Below are 27,248 nucleotides of genomic sequence, written 5' to 3' on the forward strand. Positions count from 1 at the left end.
ATTATTACTATGATTAATATTAGTATTAGTATCATTGTAGACTTAATATTATTATTATTAACAAAAGTATTATAATCAAAATTATCATTTGTAATAAGATTGTTATAATAATTATTATTAAGTATTATGTATTATTATCAGAATTATTATTTTTCATTATCATTATCATTAAACTTTTCATTTTATTAAAGACTACTGTTATTTTTAAAAACTATCATTAATATTATTATCATTATTATTAACACTAGTATTATCATTATCATTATTTTAATCACTACCAATAATATTTTAGTATTAATATAATTATTATTTTAACAGACAAATAGAATATATACATGTATAAATATATTTAATACATATAACATAACAAAAATTTAATACTTTATGTACAAAATGAATATATGAAACATATATATATTATTAATATAAAAAGAATATAACTAATATATATATATATATATATATATATATATATATATATATATATATATATATATATATATTTGTTCGATTACAACTATGTATATTAATAAAAATACAAATGATATAGGTTCGTGAATCCGAGGCCAACTCTACTTTTGTTCAATGCCGTCATATGTATTTTTACTACAAAATACAGTATGGTGAGTTTCATTTGCTCCCCTTTTAAATGCTTTTGCAATATATATTTTTGGAACTGAGAATACATGCGCTGCTTTTATAAATGCTTTACGAAATAGACACAAATGATCGAAACTACATTCTATGGTTGGATTATCAAATCGAATATGCCCCTTTTTAGCTTGGTAGCCTAAGAATTGGTGTTTATTATAATTGCCACCAATTGACGCGAATCCTAAAGATAGAGCTATGGGCACTAACAAGCCCCAGTCAGAGAATTTGAACTGCTTTAGTACTTCGATTTATCATGTCCGATGTGAGTCCCAGAATGATGGGGATATTCTATATGCATCCTGTTAAGGTCGGTTACCAGGTGTTCAATCCATATGAATGAATTTTAATTCGCGAGTTACACGTAACAATATATGAAATCTTGTGGTTTATTAAAATGATGAAAATGAATGATTATGATAAACTAATGAACTCACCAACCTTTTGGTTGACACTTGAAAGCATGTTTATTCTCAGGTATGAAAGAAATCTTCCGCTGTGCATTTGCTCATATTAGAGATATTACTTGGAGTCATTCATGACATATTTCAAAAGACGTTGCATTCGAGTCGTTGAGTTCATCAAGATTATTATTAAGCCAATTATAGTTGGATATATTATGAAATGGTATGCATGCCGTCAACTTTCGATGTAATGAAAGGTTGTCTTTTCAAAAACGAATGCAATGTTTGTAAAATGTATCATATAGAGGTCAAGTACCTCGCGATGTAATCAACTATTGTGAATCGTTTATAATGTATATGAACGGGTCCCTTCAGTAAACAAGGGGAATCAACCAAAAAAAAGATGAAAAAGGAAGAAAGACTATTAGGGACGAGGAATGATGAAAGGGTAAAGAGATGAAAGAGGAAGAAAGACTAAAATACCCTCACATATTTTGCACATGCTTGACTTAAACGGCTGAAACAGACAGAAATTAGACGGGAGGACGAGGGATGTAGTGTTTTGATACATCAGGGACGAGGAATGCACACACAAAAAAAAAAGAAAAAGGACATGAAGTCAAATTTGATGTAAAATTCAGGGACGAGGAATGAAATTTTGTCGAATGCAAATAATAGAACGGGAAGAATATGTTAAATTGTGAATGTCTGTTATGTTTGTTAACTAGAAAAAAATTCGACTGCACGTTGCTGCGGTTGTATTCTACGCGCGGTCGAATTTGGATATACGTTGTTTGGTACCTAATATGTCTAGTAGGTTGTGTTGTTTGTTGGACGTGTATGTATATGTATGTAATATAGGCCGAAATGTTTAGTGTTTTTTTAACGATGTCCGTTTCGCGTATAGTTAGTCGCGTTGTGTTCGTAAAATTATTTCGAGTTAAACGGTGGTATCGGAAAAATTTAAATCGCATCGAGCGAGATTATAGGACCCGTTATCTAGTATTTTTTAACGATGTCCGTTTCGCGTGTAGTTAGTCCCGTTGGGTTCGTCTGATTTTTCGAGTTGAACGGTGTCTCGGAAAAATTTAACTCGCACCGAGCGATAAGATAGAGCCCGTTAAAAATTCGGGTGGAATTAGTTTTTTTTATTTTAATAAATTTTTGTATTTACGCTTTCTACTCCTGAAAAAGTGTAAACTCGAGGGGCCGTTTTGTAAATTAATCCGAAGTTGATGGACCATTTGCAGTGTGAACGCAAACTCAAAACGACAATGCGGTGAAGCTGAAACTACGAAATCTTGGAGGAGTTTTAGTGTATAGGTAAGGTATAATATAATAATAATAATATAATAATATAATATAATAATATAATATAATAATATATAATATAATAATATAAAATATAAAATATAATATAATATAATTAAATTACAACGGAACGCGTTTGAATCCGTTTTAAATTAGAACTCAGTTGTACAGTTACAATTTAGTTGAGTGGAATGTTAGAATGTTTTCCTCCCTAATTCACCATTGTTAATTAGCTTTATAGTAAGCATAATTAAGGAATTAAATTGCATAGTAAAAGATGTGACGTATATGATACATGTATGATGGGTTGCACCTGAATTACCAAACGTTAGGTAACAAGACCACACTTTAATTAAGAAAAATTTTAATTTAATTAATCAATGTAATTATTTGAAACTACTGTATTATTTTGTCGAACAATTTTTTCCTGTACTTAGATAGTTAATCTTAGAGCCGTCTTAGAGATTAACTTAATCTATAAGTTTATCGAGTTACTAAATTCTATCTCTCCAATTTTTTTAATCGCATTATTGATAAGGTAGATAAAAAAAATCCTATAGTTTCGTTTGACAACGTGAAAGAGAATCAAAAACATAACATGTTCAAAGAAAGATTGAACGCATTTAAGTTATTTTAATAGTTCTTTTGATCGTATAAATATATTTTTTTAATATTGCTATGGTGGGAATAAAGATAGTTCATATATTATCACTTAGCTTGGAATTTGGTAGTGGTGTTAAATAAGTTGATTCTTTTGTTAAAAAACAAGAGTTCTTCGACTTATTAATCGTCCAAAGACGTTTTAAGATTAAAATTCACATTTCTAAATTATTTTAGTAAGCATATTTCAGCAATTAAATTGCGTGTATTTTGGGTTGCACTTGTATTGCAACAAAACACAAGTTAATTAAGGAATGTTTTCCTTCGATTATTTATACAAATTACTATATTAACTATTAGTCAAAAATGATGAATATTATTAAAGGTATTTTTGTCATTTCTACCTTTTTTTTTTTTTACTAAATTTCATTTCATCAAAAATGCCCCCCGTGACAAGATTAATTAGTTATAATTATCTTCTCCTAATATAGTCCATATCTACTCCTAATATAACTCATGTACAGCTATATGTATTATCTTGTAAACCCTCTGTACGTGTATATATGTATGCCTATTGTGATAATAATATTCAAGATTTCACTTTAATCTCTATATGGTATCAAGAGCCATTCTCCTACCCTAATTTTTTTTTCTTTCACGGCAGAACTCTACCCAACCATCTTCTTCAAAGTGCAACTATGTCGTCTCATACAATATCATACAATATCATTAAACTCACATCTCAAAACTACACTTCCTGGAAGTTACAAATCCAGGCAACCCTAGATGGCTATGGGCTCTTCAAATTTCTTGATGGTTCATTTCCTGCTCCACCACAAACTATCGCATCCGAAAACACTACCACTCCTAACCCCGCATACCTAATGTGGGTTCGCCAGGATAGGCTTCTTTTTGGTGCACTTATAGGCACCTTAGATCAGAATGTAGTACCATTGGTGTCATTAACAACAACCACCAAAGAATTATGGGATACACTCGCCAGTACCTATGTGTAGTGACCCGAACTTTTCCATGTTTATATATATTAATTGAGATTGATATTTACATGACTAAATGTTTCCAACGTGTTAAGCAATCAAACTTGTTAAGACTTGATTAAATGAAATAAGTTTCATATAGACAATTGATCACCCAAGTTGACCGGCGATTCACGAACGTTACAAAATTGTAAAAACTACATGTTGTGGTATATATAGACAAATATATATGGTTGACATGAGATTATGATGAGTAAGTATCTCACTAAGTATATTAACAATGTGTGATATACATAAGAAATGAGATTACTAAGTTAAGAAACTCAAAATGATATATATAACGATTATCGTTATGATAACGTCTACTAAATATATATGTATCATATTAAGATATTGATACACTATATTTAACATGATAAAATGATATTTAAATATATCATTAAGTGTGTTAACAATGAACTACATATGTAAAAACAAGACTACTAACTCAAGAATTACGAAACGAGACTTATATGTAACGATTATCGTTGTAACGATATTTTAATGTATATATCATATTAAGAGATATTCATACATCATAATATCATGATAATATAATAATTTAACATCTCATTTGATATAATAAACATTGGGTTAACAACATTAATTAAGATCGTTAACTTAAAGGTTTCAAAACAACACTTACATGTAACGACTAACGAAGACTTAACGACTCCATTAGAATGTATATACATGTTGTGTTTTGATATGTATTCTTACACTTTTGAAAGACTTCAAGACACATATCAAAGTACTTCTACTTAACAAAAATGCTTACAATTACATCCTCATTCAGTTTCATCAACAATTCTACTCGTATGCACCCATATTCGTACTCGTACAATACACAAGTTTTAGATGTATGTAATATTGGTATATACACTCCAATGATCAGCTCTTAGCAGCCCATGTGAGTCACGTAACACATGTGGGAACTATCATTTGGCAACTAGCATGAAATATCTCATAAAATTACAAAAATATTAGTAATCATTCATGACTTATTTACATGAAAACAAAATTACATATCCTTTATATCCAATCCATATACCAACGATCAAAAACACCTACAAACACTTTCATTCTTCAATTTTCTTCATCTAATTGATCTCTCTCAAGTTCCATCTTCAAGTTCTAAGTGTTCTTCATAAATTCCATAAGTATAGTTTCATAAAAATAAAGAATACTTCCAAGTTTGCAAATCTACTTCCAAGCTTTCTAATCCATTCCAAGTAATCATCTAAGATCAAGAAACCTTTGTTATTTATAGTAGGTTATCTTTCTAATTCAAGGTAATATTCATATTCAAACTTTGATTCAATTTCTACAACTATAACAATCTTATTTCAAGTGAAAATCTTACTTGAACTGTTTTCGTGTCATGATTTTGCTTCAAGAACTTTCAAGCCATCCAAGGATCCTTTGAAGCTAGATCCATTTTTCTCATTTCCAGTAGTTTTATCCAGAAAACTTGAGGTAGTAATGATGTTCATAACATCATTCGATTTATACATATAAAGCTATCTTATTCGAAGGTTTAAACTTGTAATCACTAGAACATAGTTTAGTTAATTCTAAACTTGTTCGCAAACTAAAGTTAATCCTTCTAACTTGACTTTTAAAATCAACTAAACACATGTTCTATATCTATATGATATGCTAACTTAATGATTTAAAACCTGGAAACACGATGAACACCATAAACTCGGATATACGCCGTCGTAGTGAAACCGGGGGCTGTTTTGGTTTGGATAATTAAAAACTATGATAAACTTTGATTTAAAAGTTGTTCTTCTGGGAAAATGATTTTTCATATGAACATGAAACTATATCCAAAAATCTTGGTTAAACTCAAAGTGAAAGTATGTTTTTCAAAATGGTCATCAAGATGTCGTTCTTTCGACGGAAATGACTACCTCTTTAGTAATTGACATGTAACTTAAATTTCTGACTATAAACCTATACTTTTTCTATTTGAATTCTTAAATTAGAGTTCAATATGAAACCATAGCAATTTGATTCACTCAAAACGGATTTAAAATGAAAAAGTTATGGGTAAAACAAGATTGGATATTTTTGATCTTTTTAGCTACGGGAAATGTTTAACAAATCTATACAAATCATATCCTAGCTAACTTATATTGTATTATACATGTATTCTAATATATTATGTAATCTTGGGATACCATAGACACGTGATGTGGTAGCGGAGTGGTATAAAATAGTTATTAAATTTTAGCAGGAAATACTATTAAATACGATACAATTTTACACAAGATATTTATTTATTTATAGAATGGATATACTTAAACCTTGCTACAACACTTATAGGCAGTGTACCTAATCGTAAAGTAGTGTAGTTTTTAGTAAGTCCGGTTCGTTCCACAGGGAATCTTTTTAAACAAAGCTTAACGCTATATTAGTTTACTTTTATAAAAATACAAATATATATATATATATATATATATATATATATAAGTAATATTATTATTATAAAGGGGGGTTTTTACCGTTTAATGACCGGTTTGTCGATTTTAAAACTTTAGTCGCAGTTAAAACCAAATGTAAAATATTAAAATTAAATACAAGACTTAAATTAAAGCATAAAGTAAATAACGATAATGAAATTGCGAATAATAAAAGTGCGATAAAATAAACTTGCGATAATTAAAAAGTACGATAATTAAAAGTGCAATTAAATACAATAACAATAAATAAAAATGCGATAATTAGAAGTGCAATTAAATATAAAATAAAGGAAATTAAATATGAAATAAAAGAATTATGCTTATTTAAACTTCCGTAATCATGATGTTTGACGTATTGATTTTAGTTTTATGCCCATGGGTTAATTGTCCTTTGTCCTGGATTATTTAATATGTCCGTCTGGTTTTTGTCCATAACAGTCCATCAGTCATAAATATAAAGTGCGAGTGTCCTCGTCAAATTATCCTTATACCCGAAGTTAAATATTCCAACTAATTGGGGATTTAAACTGTAACAAGATTTTAATACTTTATTTAATAATTACACCAGGATGTCGACTGAGTGTAACCCAAGGTTTTAATATTTTGTTATCAATTATACCAAATGTCCTTTGTACATAATTTCACCCCTGTTTTAATTATTCTAGTGGCTATTAATCCATTCCCGTGTCCGGTTAAATGAACGATTATTCGTACATATAAATACCCCGCCCATCGTGTCCGATTGAGTGTATATGGTAATTTATAGGGACGCCCAATTGTAAATCTTTATATTAACATTAACAAACTATCATTTAGTTAAACAAATATAAAGCCCATTAATAGCCCATAGTCTAATTTCCACAAGTGTCGTTCTTTTGTCCAAACCCCAATTATGGTACAAAGTCCAATTACCCAATTTTAGTAATTAGCCCAACATCATGATTACTTCGGATTAAATAAGCATAATAATAACTTAGCTACGAGACATTAATGTAAAAAGGTTGAACATAACTTACAATGATTAAAAATATCGTAGCGTTACACGGACAGAATTTCGACTTACACACTCAAACGATCTCTATCATAAATCTTATTATTATCATAATTTAAAATTAAAATTAAGATTATTGTTATATCTTATTAAGTTAACATTATGATAGAGATATAGAATATAGATATTGATAATTGATATTGATAATAGATAGATGGATCGATATATAGATAGAAATATGATAGAAAAAGGTATATTTAAATCTACGAACTACATCGCCTTTTATAGGCAAAAGTTGAAATTGAATTTTCATTTACGACCCCTGAACTATGCTCAATTAACAACTTTTTATTATTTAATATTATTCTTATTATGAATTATTTAAATATTATATTTTATTCTTGTGCATAGTTGACTCGTAATTTTTACACTGTTGCGTCGAGCGTTGAGAGTTGACTCATGTCCCAGTTCCGGATTTTCGAACGTCCTTTCGTACAATTTTATATTGTGTACTTTGCGTTTTGTAACTTGTACTCTTGTCATTTTTAGACGTTCTTCATCAATAATTTGAACCTTTTTAATTGTATCTTGTACTTTTTAGCTTTTTGGACCTTTTTGTCTTCAAATCGTCATTTTCGCCTTTTGTCTTCCCACTTATTTAATATAAACGAATATTACTTGAAAATGGAACAATATCAACTAAAATCTTGTCTTTCTTGGGGAATAATGCTATAGAATATGTGTTCATTTTTGGCATTATCAATATTCCCACACTTAAGCGTTGCTTGTCCTCAAGCAATATCGTCTTGAAATACTAGAATCACTTCTTTATTCTTCACACTTTGTACATCAGTGATTTCTATACGGCGGTATAAACAATGGTAGTAACGATATGGTTTACAGTCCCACATGACTATAAAAATTTAGATCCATTAAGGAAATTGGATCTTTATGAAAACATTTGATCTTTTGAAAATTCATGCTAGATTTTACCCTAGACAAGTTTTCTGATTTGATCCATCATCGGTGTTGCAAAATATATTTGTGGATCAATATTTTGGCTAAAACTTTTAGGTTCGTGTAATCCACTGCTATCCCGGTATCGAATAGCACACATCCAGTTTACTTGTTCCGTATATTACCTTTCGGTAAACTACCGTCCGTTTGTAAAGGAAAGCGATGAACAAGAAACTGTTAAGGCAATGTCCCGTGACATGCAGATGATTATGGTCTTTTAACGTGTCGGATGCTAGAACTATCCTTGGTAGGAGCGATAGTAAAGATCATCCTATTATTTTTCGGTCTGGCACAAGGTCCTGTCTCCGACCATGCTATGCAACCACCGTTCTTACGGTTGACACCCAATTTGGTTCAGGTGACCTAATGAATTCCAGGTGAATTCCTAGGATTTTACGTTCAATGGTAATGAACGCATTGAAAATGGGTTTTCAGAAAACAAATCGGTTTATAATTTTGATCAAAATATTTTCTCGTTCAAGCTCGAGTTTAGATATCATCGAATTCCATGAGTTTAAATTCTCAATCTTTAAGGTCAATCTCAAGGATTGAGTAATATCAGGCTTAAAAGCTGATTTTTAATCTTTAAGGAGATTATCCTTTCTGGGGATCTGATTCATTAGTCTTATCCAGCTAATTTGCATGGTGCCCCCCCATTGTACGAGATAAATCCTTCTCATGGTTAGGATAAATCTGACCACTTGGCGACCCTGTTTAATGCTGAGGTCCGTGGATTTCCTGCTGATTTTAGTGATGACTTTTCTAGATTTTTCGTCAACCTACAGCTGGTCTGGACGACAACTTCGTGACCTAAATCAAGAAGCGCGTTTCTTTTTCGGAAGACTTTACTTCCTTTTAATGATGGAATTGATTCATCGTGTAGATCCATCTCTTCTTTTCTTTCATCGGGTAAAATGGTTTAGTTTAGTCCAAAGCAAAAGTATTTTCAGTTATTTGTTACAGATATATGTGACATATGTTTAAGATAACTTGGTAAGTTTTTCCACACTTGGCTTTTATTTTAATTTTTCTCGTCCTCTATTCCATTTTTAAATGAATTCTAACATTTTGGTTGTTTCTCAAATTATGTCCTTTCCGAGGTAACGATAATTTCGGCTCAATGACCTAGTTTTCATCGTTCATAAATATGTATAAACATGATTTTGAATTCATTTTATTGAAAATTTTGAAAAATTTACTAGAAGTGAGTAGTCAGTATATAAGACTAGGGCTGTTCCTTGTTATCGGAGAGCACTAGATTCTAATACAACTACTGCGTTACTAGTATTTTTAATGGTAACCAAGTGTTTAAAATAAAAATTTTTAAAATCCGAAAGAATTTAACCCCTTCCCACACTTAAGATCTTGCAATGCCCTCATTTGCAAGAAATCAGTAACAATTTAAATTATTGAGGGTGATAAGCGTAGAAAAGTGATTAAATTTTACCAAAGTTTCAAACATATTGTTGTTTGTTTGTTGAATGATAAATGGTGCACGTCATTTGTTTATTCCGTCTTGTTTGTTATTTCACACATATTTTGCATCTTGTCGTCAAAATTACTTGCTTTTGCTGAACTTAATGCCAGTCTTTGAAAACGCGTTGTTTTACCCTGTCTTGTAAGATAAACTACAAACAAATATATACATACTATTTTTTTTTATTTATAAAACCTTTAACTTATAAAACAAATATTAATTAATTTTAAAAATTTGTTTCTTTTAAGAATGAGGGCGTTTCGGAACGATGCCCTAGTCCGTCCCTCGACAAAATTTTAAAATTTGTCATTTTCAAGCAATTGTTTTAAAAGCTTAGATTTTTGGATTTTTTAATTTTTTTGGCATACTTTAAATCAATAAGATTAAAAATAATGATAATAAAAGTTCTCGTCCTTCCCTCGGGTAAAGAAATTTCGGTTTAATGACCTAGTCTTCAACTTACGACGAATTTTAAAAATCATATTTTTAACTTAATGAGATAAAGTAAATTTTGGTTGTTAAATTCACACAATTTAAATATAAAATTCAAAATTAATATTAAAAATTCACACCAAACTTAAAATTTGAAATGCATAAAATTAAAAAATTCATATTTTAAAAAATTAAAAATTCACACCAAACTTAATTTAAAAATTCATATTATAAATTCACACCAAACTTATATTAATTTTTCAAATATTTACAATTTTAAAAATATTGTTTTTACAAAGTTTACAATATTAATTTAAGATTTAAATATTAATTTTAAAAACATGGTAAAAATAAAATTAAAAATCTTTTTGGCTTTTTATCCCACTTTAATCAATCAAATATTATCAAAAATATGCGCCCCTCTTTTCGGTAAAGTAATTTCGGTTCCAAGACCTAATTTAACTCATGACGAATTTTTGAAATATTTTGGGTTGATTGATTAAAGATATTTATAACATAAGAATAAATGTTAAATTTCGCAGTGATGTAATAAATTTTTGAATGATATCAATAATTTCGGTCGCCAAACCTAATTTTATTCAATACCAATTTAATACTTTTTAGCGAACAAATTAGCGTTTATTATCAAAAGGTTAAAAATAAAAATAAAAATAAAAACTGTACAGACATACCTGTGAAATAGATTTCTTAGTTATATGATCTATCCCATTCATAAGATAGTCGGTTTAATTGGTTTTCCATGGCTACATAGGCGTAACCTCGAGCATTCAGTGTCTTTTCTTCTAAACATATGAACGGTCCGTCTCTGCATAAAGTAACAAATTCGGTATTTGAATAGGTTTGATTATTTGAACATTTACCTCCATGTGACCATTTTCCGCATTTGTGACATCTTTCTAGGTGTCGTGCTCTTCTTTTCGCTGCGGATTTTGATTTTCCTTTACCAAATTGTAATTTATTATCTTCGCATCTGGATTCTTTTCTAACTCCGTCCATTCTTTCTCTGATTACTGATACTAATTCACTCGGTAGTATGTCATTATTACGTTTAGTGATCAAAGCGTGTAGCATTAGACCATGGTTTAGTTCACAGGCAGTCTTCATTTTGTAAAAACCTAAAAAAAAATAAAAATTCAGAATGGGGGGAGAAGACTAGTTCTTTAGGGTCTGCTAGGGAAAGACCATTCGGGTTCCATTTTCGAGAACTACACGAAAACAGACAATCTAACTCTAACAGAAATACATATTATCCTTTAAAGACTTGATTCTCCCCACACTTAGTTAGCTGTGGTGTCGAAATTGTGATTAACTTCGTTGTCGACTTCCATCGGACCATGTATGTAATGTTTAACTCTGTGACCATTAACTTTAAATTCAATCCCATTTGAATTTATTAATTCTATCGTTCCGTATGGGAAAACTCTTTTGACTATGAATGGTCCAGACCATCTTGATTTCAATTTTCCAGGAAATAGCTTGAATCGTGAATTGAAAAGAAGAACTCTGTCTCCTTCTTTAAATTCTTTTGAACTTCTGATTCTTTTATCATGCCATTTCTTCGTTCTTTCTTTGTAGATTAACGAATTTTCGTATGCTTCATGTCTTAATTCTTCTAATTCGTTTAGTTGACTTAATCGTAGACGTCCGGCTTCATGTAAATCAAGATTACATGTTTTCAAAGCCCAAAATGCTTTGTGTTCAATTTCTACTGGAAGATGACATGCTTTTCCATAAACAAGTCTAAAAGGTGTGGTTCCAATTGGAGTTTTGTAGGCTGTTCTAAAAGCCCAGAGTGCATCCTCCAATTTAATGGACCATTCCTTCGGATTTGATCCTACGGTTTTCTCTAGAATACGTTTTAAGGCTCGGTTGGTATTTTCAACTTGTCCACTTGTTTGTGGATGATATGCGGTGGAGATTTTATGAGTTACTCCATATCTTTTAAGAACTTTCTCAAGTTGATTATTACAGAAATGAGTACCCCGATCACTTATTAAAGCTTTCGGTGTTCCAAACCTTGCAAAAAGACGTTTTAAAAAGTTGACTACAACTCGTGCATCGTTAGTTGGGAGAGCTTGTGCTTCCGCCCATTTGGATACATAATCAATGGCTACGAGTATATATAGATTATTATGAGATTTTGGAAATGGATCCATAAAGTCAATACCCCAAATGTCAAATACTTCACATACTTGGATGACATTTTGTGGCATTTCATCACGTTGACTTATTTTTCCGGCCCTTTGACAAGCATCACAGGATTTGCAAAGAAGGTGTGCGTCTTTGTAAATTGTAGGCCAATAGAATCCAGCTTCATAAACTTTTCTAGCTGTTAGTTGAGGTCCATAATGCCCTCCTGTTGGTCCTGTGTGACAATGGTTTAATATTTTACTAGCTTCATCTCCAAATACACATCGGCGTATTATTCCATCGGGACAACTTTTAAACAGATGTGGATCTTCCCAAAAATAGTGTTTTATATCACTGAAGAATTTCTTTCGTCTTTGGTACGATAATCCTTTTTCAAGGAATCCACATACTAAATAATTTGCATAGTCTGCAAATCATGGGATTTCTTTATAATCTATCTTCAATAGATATTCATCAGGAAAGTTGTCTTGTATGGCTGATTCATTTAGAACTTCTAATTCGGGATTTTCAAGACGAGAAAGATGATCAGCGGCGAGATTTTCTGCTCCTCTTTTATCTCGGATTTCAATATCAAACTCTTGTAAGATTAAGATCCAACGGATTAATCTTGGTTTAGCATCTTGTTTTGAAAATAGGTATCTAAGAGCAGAATGCTCGGTATAGACCACTATTTTTGCTAGAACGAGATATGATCGAAATTTGTCAAAAGCAAAGACAATAGCAAGGAGTTCTTTTTCAGTAGTTGTATAGTTCGTTTGTGCTCCTTGTAACGTCTTACTAGCATAATATATAGGTTGAAATCGTTTTTCAATCCTTTGTCCTAAAACGGCTCCCATTGCAAAATCACTTGCATTGCACATTAGTTCAAATGGTAGATTCCAATTTGGTGTGATCATGATCGGTGCATTAGTGAGTTTTTCTTTAAGAATATTAAAATATTTAATGCATTCATCCGAAAAGATGAATGGAGCATCCTTTTCTAGGAGTTTATTCATAGGAGTGGCAATTTTAGAAAAATCTTTTATGAAACGTCGGTAAAAACCGGCATGCCCTAGAAAACTCCTAACTCCTCTAACATTGGTGGGATGTGGAAGTTTAGAAATTACATCTACTTTAGCTCTATCCACTTCAATTCCTTTCTTTGAAATTTTATGACCAAGAATGATGCCTTCTTTAACCATGAAATGGCATTTCTCCCAATTAAGAACTAGATTTGATTGTTCGCATCTAATTAGCATTCGTTCCAGATTAACTAGACATGATTTAAATGTATCACCGAAGACTAAAAATTCATCCATGAATACTTCCATGCATTCTTCTATCATGTCGTGAAAAATCGCCATCATACACCTTTGAAAGGTTGCAGGGGCGTTGCAAAGTCCAAATGGCATGCGTTTGTAAGAAAAAGTACCATAAGGGCACGTGAATGTGGTTTTCTCTTGGTCCTCGGGTGCTATTGGAATTTGAAAATATCCGGAAAATCCATCTAGAAAACAATAGTAACTATTTCCGGCTAATCTTTCCAACATTTGATCAATGAAAGGTAAGGGAAAGTGATCTTTTCTGGTGGCGTCATTCAATTTTCTATAATCAATACACACACGCCATCCTGTTACAGTCCTAGTAGGAATAAGCTCATCTTTTTCATTTGTGATGACAGTCATGCCACCCTTCTTAGGTACACATTGAACTGGGCTTACCCATGGACTATCGGAAATTGGATAAATTAAACCTGCATCTAGCAGTTTAATAATTTCTTTCTTAACAACATCTTGCATATTTGGATTTAGTCTTCGTTGGCGTTGCACATACGTTTTATGACCTTCTTCCATAAGGATTTTATGTGTGCAATACGAAGGACTTATTCCTTTAATATCATGAATCTTCCATGCAATGGCTGGTTTATGAGCTTTCAACACAGAAATGAGTTGTGATTTCTCATTTTCAGTAAGAGAAGACGATATTATTACAGGTAATTCAGATTCACCATGTAAATAAGCGTATTCCAAATGGTTTGGAAGTGGCTTTAACTCTAATTTCGGAGGTTCTTCTATCGATGATTTGTATCGATATCTGTCTTCTTCTTTTAGCATTTGGATTTCTTCTGTTGTTGGTTCATATCCATTAGTTATTAGTGTATCTAACATTTCAGCTTCATCAATTTGTTCTGTTCCTTCTCCTAAAGAACATTCTCCTGTTCCTTGTAATTCTGGAAATTCTTCTAATAATTCTGCATGTGCATCTATAGTTTGAATATAATAACATGTATCATCTGCAGATTGTGGTTGTTGCATTGCTCTATCAACTGAAAAGGTAACACTCTCATCCTCTATACTTAGGGTCAGTTTCTTACCGAACACGTCTATCATTGCTTTAGCCGTGTTTAAGAATGGTCTTCCTAATATGAGAGGAACTTGAGAATCTTCTTCCATGTCCAAAATAACAAAATCTACTGGAAATACTAAAGTACCAACTTTAACTAGCATGTTCTCCATTATCCCTCTAGGATATTTTATTGATCTATCGGCTAGTTGTATGCTTATTTTTGTTGGTTTCAATTCTCCAAGGTCTAGTTTAGTGTATAGTGAATACGGCATTAGATTTATACTAGCACCTAAGTCTGCCAATGCTTCTATTGAACTAAGACTACCCAGAAAACATGGAATTGTGAAACTTCCTGGATCAGATAGTTTTACTGGTATCTTATTCAACAGTATTGCTGAACAATTAGCATTCATAGTAACAGCCGAGAGTTCTTCCATTTTCTTTCTATTTGAGATTAGATCTTTCAAGAATTTAGCATATCTAGGCATTCCTGAAATCACATCAATGAAAGGAAGATTTACATTTATCTGTTTAAACATATCCAAGAATTTGGATTGCTCGACTTCAAGTTTCTCTTTCTTCATTTTACTCGGGTAAGGAAGTGGTGGTTGGTATGGTTTAACATAAGGTTTATCCTTAACTTTGTTATCTTCATTAACCTTCTCAACTACCGGTTCTTTTTCCTTATCTTGATCAGGTTGTGGTTCTTGTGGAGTAGGAATAGCTTTATCAGAAGTTACAGGTATTTCAGGTGGTTTAAGTGTTGTACCACTTCTTGTGGTAATGGCTTTAGCTGTTTCATTTCGGGGATTAGCATTTGTATCACTAGGTAGACTTCCCGGTTTTCTTTCACCTATTAACCTTGCTAGGTTACTTACTTCTTATTCTAGATTTTGAATAGAAGCTTGTTGATTTCTAAATGCTTGAGCATTTTGTTCATTGGTTTGTTTTTGAGATGTGAAAAACTGCGTTTGAGTTTCAACTAGCTTCGTCATCATATCTTCTAAATTCGGCTTTTTATCATCGGTTTGTTGTGGTGGTTTGTTTTGAAAATTAGGTCTTTGCTGATTGTAAGTATTGTTGGATACTTGTTGATTGCTAGGACCTTGTTGGTTGTTGTATGGAATATTTCGGTTATAGTTCTGATTTTGATTGTAAATAGGTCTTGGCGGTTGATAATTATTCTGATAATTATTTCCAGGCCTTTGGTTTATGTATGAAATATTCTCTCTTTGTTCCATTGTTAATTCAATACTGAGACAATCTTTTGTCAAATGTGGTCCTCCACACTGCTCACAACTAATTCGTATTGAGTGAATATCTTTAGTCATCTTTTCCATTCGTCTCTCCACAGCATCTATCTTTGCGGAAATGGAATCTAAGTCATGGCTAGAATCGGCTCTAGCTGCTTTAGATGATCTAACGATATCTTTTTCTTGGTGCCACTCATGTGAGTGGGAAGCAGTGTTATCAATAATTTTGTAAGCATCAGTTTCGGTTTTCTTCATAATAGAACCACCAGCTGCTATATCTATGTCTTTCCTTGTAGTGATGTCGCATCCTTGGTAGAATATTTGTACTATTTGACAGGTGTCTAAACCATGTTGCGGACATCCTCTTAACAACTTTCCATATCTTGTCCATGCCTCATATAGAGTTTCATTTGGTTTCTGTGTAAACGTAACAATTTCTGCTTGAAGTCTTACGGCTTTAGATGCAGGAAAGAATTGTTTAAGAAATTTGTCAACTAAAACATCCCATGTATCGATCGCCCCTTCAGGTAACGATTCCAACCAATCTTTGGCTTCTCCCTTTAAAGTCCAGGGAAATAACATGAGATATATCTGTTCATCCTCCACTTCTCGGATTTTAAATAGTGTGCAGATCCTATTAAAGGTACGTAGATGTTCATTTGGATCTTCCTTCGGCGCACCACTAAATTGGCATTGATTAGTCACCATGTGTAGAATTTGTCCTTTGATTTCATAATCTGGTGCATTAATGTCTGGATGAGTAATTGCGTGACCTTGGCCAGTGCGTTTAGCTCTCATTCGGTCTTCCATACTTAGAGGTTCCAGATTCTTCATAATTGAATTTGTTGAATCGGTATCACTAGATGATTCTGATTTAATGGTTCGTTCCTCAACAATCTCTGTTTGAATGATTGGTGGTTCCGGAGGAAAGTTTAATGGTTCAGGATCTACGAACCGTTCCTGAATATTCTCTGGATTCTCAATTGTGAGGTTGGGTTCAAAAAATGGATTATCGAAAATTTGAATTGGAGTACTTGGTCGACTGGATGACGATTCTAAAGAAAAATCAACGGCGGCGATATTTGTTAAACGATGTCTTGATCGAGTTACAGGTGGTGAACGTATGACCGGCGGTGAACGTCTTGCTCGGTGCATTCACAGAATATCCTATTAGTTATAAAAATAATAAGAAAAACTTATATAAGCTATCCAATTAATAGACTTTTCTGATTTTTGCCCACGTTTCGAATAGCCAAAAGATGCAGCAGAGGGGCAGGATTCGTTTGGTCTCAATATAATTGAGGACTGTTTGGCTCCAACAACCCGTTCCACGTACAAATCCAACTATTACTACGAACCAGAAAAATGTCAACGTCTATTAATTTAACCACTTAGATAATTTCTCTTTCCGTTTAAGAAATATTAGATAAGAAGTAGATAAAATTCTATGTCCTATAACTAGAATGACGAGAAATAAGGAAGAAATAGATTGCGCGTCGAAAAGTGTCGAAAAATGAAAAAGGCGAAGAGTGGCTTATAAAATTTTAAAACACGCGACTAATCCAACTTTATTACTATCACTATCTTAAAATTAAAACTACAAATTGAGATCACTAATTGGAATTGTAATTGATACATAGGTAAAAGGCGTCGAAAAAAAAAAAAAAAAGTAAGAAAGTAGCGCGAAAAATGGCGTCGTAAAATTCTAAAGCACCTAAAACTTAGTCTAAGGAATAAGCACTTAAGGGATTTTACGGCAAAGCCTAAAAATCTAAAAATGAAAATAACTATGGCAAAACTAAACTTAATACTAAAAGTTGTGACTGAGTCTAAAAATCTAAAGGTAATAAAACTTAAAATAATTTTTTTTTTTTTTTTTAAAAAACGATTTTTTTTTTCACACAATTTTTTTTTTATTTTTAAATTTTTTTTTTTATTATTATTTTTTTAAATAGAGAAGAATGAAGCTATTTTATGGGATAAGGAGAAAGTTGGAAAAGTTGTTTTCTACATACATATACGGAGTATCAGCTTACATCAACTGTTATGGGCACACAAGCTTATGCAAAAAAAAAAAATTTGGTCCAAATAAATATAGAGTTCTACTATTTGGACTCCTTGATACAATAAAATGCCAAAAATAGAAAAAGGAAAACAAATTAACAAGGTATAACAACCACTTTATTTGATTTCCACTCATCTCGTTTACAACTCAAATTAACAAACATGTCCCAATAGTTGTTGTCCCAACAGAACCACAATTGACTACCCACTTTAATTGATTTTGTCCAAATATAAAAAGGGAAAGCATAAATCACGGCCAAAAGGGATAGTGGTGGCCAAATTGATTTTTAAAAAAAATAAAGTAGTAATAACGTGTCAAGTGGATTTCGGTTTTGACCAAGAAAGATGATATAGCTTTTATAAATAATTTGAGTGGAAGAGTGGGTGATGTCTCCTTGTCCCACCACACTATAATAAATATTTCAACTTTTTTTTTTTTAAAACCAATTGAAATCTTTTTTTTTTTTTTTTTTTTTTTTTTAATTTGGGTGGTTTTTTTTTACAACTATATTATTATTATAATTATAGGAGGTTCACTAATTCTTAGGAGATTCACTAAAAAGCTCAAACGAACACGATTAAAAATACGATTTGTAAACGCTATATCTTTAGAGAAGATATAGAGAAGTTTAATAATATAGAGTTTTCTATAAATAACACGATTATAGCGTTTTCTCAAACTTATATATAATTATATTTTTACAAATATAGATTAAAAATATAGCGTTTCGCCGAGTTCCCCGGCAGCGGCGCCAAAAATACTTGATGTGGTAGCGGAGTGGTATAAAATAGTTATTAAATTTTAGCAGGAAATACTATTAAATACGATACAATTTTACACAAGATATTTATTTATTTATAGAATGGATATACTTAAACCTTGCTACAACACTTATAGGCAGTGTACCTAATCGTAAAGTAGTGTAGTTTTTAGTTAGTCCGGTTCGTTCCACAGGGAATCTTTTTAAACAAAGCTTAACGCTATATTAGTTTACTTTTATAAAAATACAAATATATATATATATATATATATATATATATATATATATATATATATATATATATATATATATATAAGTAATATTATTATTATAAAGGGGGGTTTTTACCGTTTAATGACCGGTTTGTCGATTTTAAAACTTTAGTCGCAGTTAAAACCAAATGTAAAATATTAAAATTAAATACAAGACTTAAATTAAAGCATAAAGTAAATAACGATAATGAAATTGCGAATAATAAAAGTGCGATAAAATAAACTTGCGATAATTAAAAAGTACTATAATTAAAAGTGCAATTAAATACAATAACAATAAATAAAAATGCGATAATTAGAAGTACAATTAAATATAAAATAAAGGAAATTAAATATGAAATAAAAGAATTATGCTTATTTAAACTTCCGTAATCATGATGTTTGACGTATTGATTTTAGTTTTATGCCCATGGGTTAATTGTCCTTTGTCCTGGATTATTTAATATGTCCGTCTGGTTTTGTCCATAACAGTCCATCAGTCATAAATATAAAGTGCGAGTGTCCTCGTCAAATTATCCTTATACCCGAAGTTAAATATTCCAACTAATTGGGGATTTAAACTGTAACAAGATTTTAATACTTTGTTTAATAATTACACCAGGATGTCGACTGAGTGTAACCCAAGGTTTTAATATTTTGTTATCAATTATACCAAATGTCCTTTGTACATAATTTCACCCCTGTTTTAATTATTCTAGTGGCTATTAATCCATTCCCGTGTCCGGTTAAATGAACGATTATTCGTACATATAAATACCCCGCCCATCGTGTCCGATTGAGTGTATATGGTAATTTATAGGGACGCCCAATTGTAAATCTTTATATTAACATTAACAAACTATCATTTAGTTAAACAAATATAAAGCTCATTAATAGCCCATAGTCTAATTTCCACAAGTGTCGTTCTTTTGTCCAAACCCCAATTATGGTACAAAGCCCAATTACCCAATTTTTGTAATTAGCCCAACATCATGATTACTTCGGATTAAATAAGCATAATAATAACTTAGCTACGAGACATTAATGTAAAAAGGTTGAACATAACTTACAATGATTAAAAATAGCGTAGCGTTACACGGACATAATTTCAACTTACACACTCAAACGATCTCTATCATAAATCTTATTATTATCATAATTTAAAATTAAAATTAAGATTATTGTTATATCTTATTAAGTTAACATTATGATAGAGATATAGAATATAGATATTGATAATTGATATTGATAATAGATAGATGGATCGATATATAGATAGAAATATGATAGAAAAAGGTATATTTAAATCTACGAACTACATCGCCTTTTATAGGCAAAAGTTGAAATTGAATTTTCATTTACGACCCCTGAACTATGCTCAATTAACAACTTTTTATTATTTAATATTATTCTTATTATGAATTATTTAAATATTATATTTTATTCTTGTGCATAGTTGACTCGTAATTTTTACACCGCTGCGTCGAGCGTTGAGAGTTGACTCATGTCCCGGTTCCGGATTTTCGAACGTCCTTTCGTACAATTTTATATTGTGTACTTTGCGTTTTGTAACTTGTACTCTTGTCATTTTTAGACGTTCTTCTCAATAATTTGAACCTTTTTAATTGTATCTTGTACTTTTTAGATTTTTGGACCTTTTTGTCTTCAAATCGTCATTTTCGCCTTTTGTCTTCGCACTTATTTAATATAAACGAATATTACTTGAAAATGGAACAATATCAACTAAAATCTTGTCTTTCTTGGGGAATAATGCTATAAAATATGTGTTCATTTTTGGCATTATCAACACGTATGCAAATGTTTTGACATATCATATCGACCCATGTATATATATTATTTAGAACAACCATAGACACTCTATATGCAGTAATGTTGGAGTTAGCTATACAGGGTTGAGGTTGATTCCAAAAATATATATACTTTGAGTTATGAAGTAGCCTGAGACGTGTATACACTGGGTCGTGGATTGATTCAAGATAATATATATCGATTTATTTCTGTACATCTAACTGTGGACAAATAGTTGTAGGTTACTAACGAGGACAGCTGACTTAATACACTCAAATCTTTAAAACATAATAAAAATTGTTGTAATTATATTTTGATCATAATTTGATATATATGTACATATTTGTATAGGTTCGTGAATCGATCCGTGGCCAAGTCTTATTTCCGAGGAAGGAAATATATGTGAAAGTGAGTTATAGTCCCACTTTTAAAATCTAATATTTTTTGGATGAGAATACATGCAGGTTTTATAAATGATTTACAAAATAGACACAAGTACGTGAAACTACATTCTATGGTTGAATTATCGAAATCGAATATGCCCCTTTTTATTAAGTCTGGTAATTTAAGAATTAGGGAACAGACACCCTAATTGACGCGAATCCTAAAGATAGATCTATTGGGCCTAACAAACCCCATCCAAAGTACCGGATGCTTTAGTACTTTAAAATTTATATCATATCCGAAGGGTGTCCCGGAATGATGGGGATATTCTTATATATGCATCTTTTTAATGTCGGTGACCAGGTGTTCACCATATGAATGATTTTTATCACTATGTATGGGATGTGTATTGAAATATGAAATCTTGTGGTCTATTGTTACGATTTGATATATATAGGTTAAACCTATAACTCACCAACATTTTTGTTGGCGTCTAAACATGTTTATTCTCAGGTGAATACTAATAGCTTCCGCTGTTGCATACTAAAATTTGGAGTCCATGTTTATATGATATTGTGTAAAAACTGCATTCAAGAAACATATGTCGATGTAATATATTTCTATTGTAAAACATTATGTAATGGTCGTGTGTAAACAGTATATTTTAGATTATCACTATTTGATAATCTACGTAATGTTTTTAAAACTTTTATTGATAAAATAAAGGTTATGGTTGTTTTAAAAATGAATGCAGTCTTTGAAAAATGTCTCATATAGAGGTCAAAACCTCGCAACGAAATCAATTAATATGGAACGTTTATAATCAATATGAACGGGACATTTCAGTTGGTATCAGAGCGTTGGTCTTAGAGAATCAGAAAATTTGCATTAGTATGTCTTATCGAGTTTGTTAGGATGCATTAGTGAGTCTGGACTTCGACCGTGTTTTCTTTAAAAATGATTGCTTAACATTTTTGTTGGTAACTATATATTATTAACATGTAAATATTATGTGATATATTAATCTCTTAACATGTTTGATATTGTGTGATAGATGTCTACCTCTAGCACAAATCCCATTGACTCACCTAATAATAACGAAGAGTCGAATATATATTGGCAAGATTCACAAGTTCCCAAAGAACCGGAAGAAGAGGAAACGGAACCGGAAGAAGAAGAACCGGAAGAAGAGGAACCAGAAGAAGAGGAACCGGAAGAAGAGGTTCCGGAGGGGGGAATAGTAGGAACCACAGAAAACCGGTCAAATAAAAGAAAATCCTCAACCAATGGACAAAAGTTAATAATGGTCAATGGTGTTTCCGCTAAGGAAGCAAAATATTGGGAAAATTACCAATTTTCCGATGAATCGGATCCTGATGAGGATTCCGATGATGTTATAGAAATTACCCCGACCCAATTTAATGAGGCAAAAGAAAATAATAAGGGAAAAGGCATCAAAATAGAGAAATCTGATTCTGACCCCGATGAACTTTATATGTACCGTCAACACCCGTATTTTCAATATCATGACAATAACCCGGGAACCTCTAAACCACCTGGTTTTTCTAAACCAATGTGGAAAACGACGACTCGTATTAGAGAAACATCATATATCCCTAGAAGATTAGAAAAAAGAACCAAGTCCGAAGAAGAAGAAACCAGTGATTCAGATTAGAGGGGTGTGAGCATGTTGTGTAATAAATGTATTGTAGTGTACTTGTACTTTTATGTTCTGTGTAAAAATTGCTTGTATTGTTTGTTATTACGAATCTAATCCTTGTCTAGTTTACAGTATAAAAACAAAATGGACGTTAAGGGTGGACAACCGAATATTTTAGAGGACCTACAAGAGGATATGATTGAGGAAATCTTGTCTAGAGTCGGTCAGAATTCATCAGCACATTTAGTTATGGCGAAATTAACTTGTCAAACATTTGAAAGACTTTCCAGAAATGCCTTAGTTTATAAAAGGCTTTCCTTTGATAGGTGGGGTATATCACATTGGGGAGACTTTAAGTTACACCGTGTTTTCTTTAAAGCGTTAAATGCGGGGAACCCAAAAGCAATTTTACGCTACGGGTTAAGAACCTATTTTGACTGAATATATCTCAACATAGGATTTCATGAATTAGAAAGAGCTTCTAACATGCAACATAAAGAATCATGTTATGTTTACGGGTTAGTGATGTTCGCTTCTTACCAAAGTGAGAAAAAGAACATTGGATTGCGGCTTTTAAATATAACTTTCCCACAAGTGACGGATTCAGTAGTTGGGGTGAGAAACAAGGTTTTTAGATTATTACGGGGCTGTTGGACATTACGAAACCCTCGTCCTTTTGACGACATTACAACATGCTGCTTAGCCAATGGTCATAACAGTTATTTTCCACAAGACCAAGGATGGGAAGTCGTCTTAGTAAAACCAGAATGCATGACTTGTTTCTGGACTTATGAATTACGTATCTTTATTTCCTTTGCTGAACAACTTGCGTATTAACTAGATTTATCTTCAAAACTGTCCTGTATCATAGTGTACTATATTTCATGTTATATGTAATATAGCGAAGTTTTAAGTTTGAAGAATATTTGTATGTGATATATTATTATAATCAGTTTTTCATATGGAATTGTAGTAGTTGAATTGTATATTAGCTACTAAGTATGAACTTAACGGGTAGGTAGTACCCGAATTTAAACTTATAAAACGCTAATATGAAGAAAAAGCTTTTATAAATGAGTTCATATTATGCTACGAGATACTATTGACTACTCTTAATATTCTGTATGATTAACTTGTTTCATTTGACTATTTTGAAGAAAATGGCATCGACTACTCGACACACCTTGAATATGAGCGAAGAGGAATTTTGTGCCTTTCTTGCTTCAAACATAGCCGCAGTACAGGCCGCGCTACATACCAACAATAACTCTGAATCTAGCAATACAGCTAACGGCACAAGAAATCGTGTAGGATGCTCTTACAAGGAATTCACTGCCTGCAAACCTTCAAAATTTGATGGGACTGAAGGACCAATCGGATTGAAACGGTGGACCGAGAAAGTTGAATCGGTGTTTGCCATAAGTAAGTGTGCTGAAGGAGATAAAGTGAAGTACGCTACGCATACCTTCACAGGTATTGCGTTAACATGGTGGAATACCTATCTAGAGCAAGTGGGACAAGATGCGCCTTACGCGCTACCGTAGTCAGCATTCAAGTCAGAACTTAGAGGGTTACGAACACAGGGATTCAATATTACTTTGTATGAAAGACGATTCACAGAATTGTTCCTATTGTGTCCGAGAGCGTTCGAAGATGAGGAAGAGAAGATCGACGCGTTTGTGAAAGGGTTACCGGAGAGAATCCAAGAAGATATAAGTTCACACGAGCCTGCCTCTATACAAAAGGCATGTAGAATTGCTCACAAACTAGTGAACCAGATTGAGGGAAGAATTAAAGAACAGGCAGCCGAAGAGGCCAACGTGAAGCTAGTCAAAAGAAAGTGGGAGAAAAACGGTGATAAGAGTCACCAAAACAACAACAACTGTCCCAACAATCGCAACATCAATCGAAACTACAACAAACGGCACAACAACAACAACAACAACAACAACAACCACTACAACAATCATCTCGACAACAATAACAACCGCAACAACAACAACAATCAGAAGCAGCTATGCCAAAGGTGTGAAAAGTATCACTCAGGGTTCTGCACCAAATTTTGCAACAAGTGTAAAAGAAATGGTCATAGAGCGGCGAAGTGTGAGGTCTACGGACCAGGGGTTAACAGAACAAAAGGAACAAATGGTGTCGGAACGAGTAATGGTGGAGCAAGTAGTGTCGGAGCAAGTTATGCCAATGTAGTTTGTTATAAATGTGGAAAACCGGGCCACATTATTAGAAATTGCCCGAACCAGGAGAACACGAATGGACAAGGCGGCGAAAGAGTTTTCAATATTAATGTGGCAGAGGCACAGGAAGACCCGGAGCTTGTTACGGGTACGTTTCTTATTGACAATAAATCTGCTTACGTTTTATTTGATTCTGGTGCGGATAGAAGCTATATGAGTATGGATTTTTGTGCTAAATTAAGTTGTCCATTGACACCGTTGGATAGTAAATTTTTACTCGAATTAGCAAACGGTAAATTAATTTCAGCAGATTATATATGCCGGAATCGAGAAATTAAACTGGGTAGCGAAATATTTAAGATTGATTTGATACCAGTAGAGTTAGGGAGTTTTGATGTAATAGTTGGCATGGACTGGCTGAAGGAGATGAAAGAAGAGATCGTATGTTACAAAAATGCAATTTGCATTGTACGAGAAGAAGGAGAACCCTTAATGGTGTACGGAGAAAAGGGCAACACGAAGCTACATATTATTAGTAATTTGAAGTCACAAAAACTAATAAGAAAAGGTTGCTATGCTATTCTAGCACACGTCGAGAAAGTACAAACTGAAGAAAAGAGCATCAATGATGTTCCCGTCGCAAAAGAATTTCCCAATGTATTTCTGAAAGAATTACCGGGACTACCTCCACATCGATCTGTTGAATTTCAAATAGATCTTGTACCAGGAGCTGCACCAATAGCTCGTGCTCCTTACAGACTCGCACCCAGCGAGATGAAAGAACTGCAAAGCCAACTGCAAGAACTATTAGAACATGGTTTCATTCGACCAAGCACATCACCATGAAGAGCTCCTGTTTTGTTTGTCAAGAAGAAGGATGGTTTTTTTTTTTTTTGAAAGATTTTTTTTTTTTTGAAAGATAGAAAGATGGTACATTTAGGTTGTGTATTGACTACAGAGAGTTGAATAAACTTACCATCAAAAATAATTATCCACTGCCAAGAATTGACGACTTATTTGATCAACTACAAGGCTCGTCGGTTTATTCAAAAATCGATTTACGTTCTGGATATCATCAAATGCGAGTAAAGGAAGATGATATTCCAAAAACTGCTTTTAGGACGCGTTATGGTCATTACGAGTTTATGGTTTTACCGTTTGGATTGACTAACGCACTAGCTGTGTTCATGGACCTTATGAACCGAGTGTGTGGGTCATATCTTGACAAGTTTGTCATTGTTTTCATCGATGACATACTTATTTACTCAAAGAATGATCAAGAGCACGAAGAACATTTGAGAAAAGTGCTAGAAGTATTGAGGAAAGAAAAACTGTACGCTAAATTTTTAAAGTGTGCATTTTGGTTGGAAGAAGTTCAATTCCTCGGTCACATAGTGAACAAAGAAGGTATCCAGGTGGACCCGGCAAAGATCGAAACTGTTGAAAAGTGGGAAACCCCAAAAACTCCGAAGCACATACGTCAATTTTTAGGATTGGCTGGTTACTACAGAAGATTCATCCAAGATTTCTCCAAAATAGCAAAACCCTTGACTGCATTAACGCATAAAGGGAAGAAATTTGAACGGAAGGATGAACAAGAGAAGGCGTTTCAATTATTGAAGAAAAAGCTAACTACGACACCTATATTGTCATTGCCTGAAGGGAATGATGATTTTGTGATTTATTGTGATGCATCAAAGCAAGGTCTCGGTTGTGTATTAATGCAACGAACGAAGGTGATTGCTTATGGGTCTAGACAATTGAAGATTCACGAGCAAAATTATACAACTCACAATTTGGAATTGGGTGCTGTTGTTTTTGCATTAAAGACTTGGAGGTATTATTTATATGGAGTCAAAAGTATTATATATACCGATCACAAAAGTCTCCAACATATATTTAATCAGAAGCAACTGAATATGAGATAACGCAGGTGGATTGAACTGTTGAATGATTATGATTTTGAGATTCGATGCCACCCGGGGAAGG

The sequence above is a fragment of the Rutidosis leptorrhynchoides genome, chromosome 3 (assembly GCF_046630445.1).
Source record: "Rutidosis leptorrhynchoides isolate AG116_Rl617_1_P2 chromosome 3, CSIRO_AGI_Rlap_v1, whole genome shotgun sequence".
NCBI classification, from domain to species: domain Eukaryota; kingdom Viridiplantae; phylum Streptophyta; class Magnoliopsida; order Asterales; family Asteraceae; genus Rutidosis; species Rutidosis leptorrhynchoides.